Source organism: Nicotiana sylvestris, chromosome 12 (genome assembly GCF_000393655.2).
Source record: "Nicotiana sylvestris chromosome 12, ASM39365v2, whole genome shotgun sequence".
NCBI classification, from domain to species: Eukaryota; Viridiplantae; Streptophyta; class Magnoliopsida; order Solanales; family Solanaceae; genus Nicotiana; species Nicotiana sylvestris.
Genome location: NC_091068.1, coordinates 73,606,268 through 73,609,445, shown reverse-complemented (window position 1 = coordinate 73,609,445; position 3,178 = coordinate 73,606,268).

Sequence of the window (3,178 nt, the reverse complement as noted above, 5' to 3'; positions counted from 1 at the left end):
CCGAAAGAGACAATTTGCAAAGAATTTTGACCGAGCTCTGGCTCTTGAGCTGCCTACATATCCCTGGTCTTACAGGAATCAGGCCATATGTAGTTCAGGATCCATCGGCAAAATATGTCGATAGAGTTATTGAATGGAACGGACGCGATGCCTAAGTTGAGAAGGATAGTTGAAGTCTAATAGGCTGCGAGAACCGGAGTGGGATCACTACCACTGAGACGGCCGTTTGCTAGCCGGTGTACCTGTAAGTGGGCAATACATCATAGATTGTACATAAATTTAAATGTGATGCAAGTTCCCATTGGACCATGAATGCTGTTTTTGGACGGTTAGGATGACGTCCTTGGGCCATGATGTCCCGGGATATGAAGAGCGTAAATAAAAATTTGCAGGCCATGAAATGATGTTCTCGGGCCATATAGATGGTGCCTCCAAACTATGATGCCTTTGAATAGGTTGGCGATCTTTCAGCCCATGAAATGCAAAAGGTGGCGATCTTTTAGCCGGTAAAGAATTTAAATGAAGGTGGCGATGTTGCAGCCGTGCGAGAAAAGTAAAGAGGCAATATTTCAGTCATGCAGGATGGAGACAATGCTTAATCTCGAAAGGCAGATAGAGTAGCCTTATGCAGATGGAGATAGGGCTTAGTCTCGAAAGGAAGATAATTAGCCTTATGCAGATAATGATGGAGGTAGAGCTTAACCTCGGAAGGCAGAAAAGTAGCCTTATGCAAAATGTAGATGGAGACAGGGCTTAGTCTCGAAAGGTAAAAGAGTAGCCTTATGCAGATAATGATGGAGGTAGAGCTTAACCTCGGAAGGCAGAAAAGTAGCCTTATGCAAAATGAAGATGGAGACAGGGCTTAGTCTCGAAAGGCAGATAAGTAGCCTTATGCAGATGATGATGGAGGTAGAGCTTAACCTCGAAAGGCAGAAAAGTAGCCTTATGCAAAATGCAGATGGAGACATGGCTTAGTCTCGAAAGGCAGAAGAGTAGCCTTATGCAGTGCAAGAATGTAAAAGGACGATTATTAGTAAGATCTCTTAGCTGATAGCTGATTACGACAATATGACTTCTAGGGAGATTGTGTACGGATAGCAATTGCGGGCAAGTGATGATTCTGAGAAGTTGAATTCTTGGGAAAGTATGCGTACATAAATATACTTAACGATACTGCAAGTCGAATGCCTGCATCCAAAGAAAAATCGTGAGTTCTGTAAGGGGAAAAGGTTAGTTCGTCTTCCCCGGGCTCTTGACGTTGTGTGTCATTGGGGTAGCATCGCTAAAGAACAGCAATTCGGATAATAGTTATGCATGATTTAGTAAATATAACATAAGTATATAATCGAAAATAGTTTTCTTTAGATGAACCAACGACTGCGACGTGGTTCAAGACATTGCAACCTCTTTCGCTCCGGAATTTTGAGGGTCCTCCTCAAAATTCTGCCCCAGTTTGCTGAGTGGACATTTCTGACGGCTGTGCTGAATGACTAAAAAAATCGTCTTCGGAATTTTGAGGGTCCTCCTCAAAATTCTACCCCAGTTTACTGGGCTGGCGCTTCTGGCAATGCATGGACTAAAATCAACTTCGGAATTTTGAGGGTCCTCCTCAAAATTCTGCCCCAGTTCCAATAGCGGGGAAAATGGATTTTTTATTAAATTATGACCGAACCCATAGGATTGCCTACGTATCTTCTCTTAAACGGAAATCAGGTCAGGCATAGTTCAAATTACATCATTAAGGGAATCATAAGTGGTTACACATAATATCGTTTCACTGCATCTGAATTGATTGGCTTCGGCCAGACTTCTCCATCCATCTCTGCAAGAATAAGGGCTCCTCCAGTTAGAACCCGGTGAACCATGTACGGACCCTGCCAATTGGGAGAGAACTTCCCCTTGGCTTCATCTTGATGTGGGAATATTTTCTTCAACACCAGCTGCCCCGGTGTAAACTTCCTTGGCTTAACTCTTTTGTTGAAGGCTTTGGACATTCTGTTCTAATACAACTGACCATGGCAAACTGCATTCATCCTTTTCCCATCTATAAGGGCTAACTGCTCGTAGAGACCTTTTACCCATTCTGCATCATCCATCTCTGCTTCTTGTATGATCCTTAAGAAGGGAATTTCTACCTCGGCGGGGATGACTGCCTCTGTACCATAAACCAGCATGTAGGGAGTTGCTCCGGTCGATGTGCGGACTGTGGTGCGGTATCCCAATAAGGAGAATGATAATTTCTCATGCCATTGTTTGTGCCTTTCGACCATCTTCTTTAGTATCTTCTTGATATTCTTATTGGCTGCCTCCACAACTCCATTCATCTAAGGCCTGTAGGTTGTAGAGTTCTTGTGTTTGATCTTGAATGTTTCACACATTGCTTTCATCAAGTCGTTGTTGAGATTGGAACCATTATCGGTGATGATTGATTCCGGAATTCCGAACCGACAAACAATGCGGTCACGGACGAAATCTACCACAACCTTCTTAGTGACCACCTTGAATGCTACTTCGACCCATTTGGTAAAATAATCGATTGCCACTAAGATGAACCTATGCTCATTTGATGCGGCAGGCTCGATAGGTCCGATAACATCCATTCCCCAAGCGGCGAATGGCCATGGTGAGCTTGTTGTAGTAAGCTTGTTTGGAGGCACCTTTATCATATCTGTATGTATCTGACAATGATGGCATTTGCGAACATACCGGATACAGTCTGTTTCCATAGTCATCCAAAAATACCCTACTCGGAGTATCTTCTTTGCTAAGACAAAACCATTCATGTGCGGCCCGCAGGTCCCTGCATGCACTTCGTCCAATAGCCTGGATGCTTCTTTTGCTTCGACACACCTTAGTAAACCCAAATCGAGAGTCCTCCTGTACAGGATTCCTCCACTATGAAAGAAGTTGTTGGATAACCTACGAAGTGTGCGCTTCTGAGTAGCATTGGCAAGTTCTGGATATTCCCCTATTGTTAAGTACTCCATGATATCATGGAACCATGGTTTTCCATCCGCTTCTTCCTCAACGTGGGCGCAATAAGCTGGCTGATCATGAATTTTTACTGGGATGGGATCAATGAAATTTGTATCTGGATGCTGGATCATGGACGATAAAGTAGCTAATGCATCAGCAAACTCGTTCTGGACTCTAGGGATGTGCTGAAATTCTGTCTTTG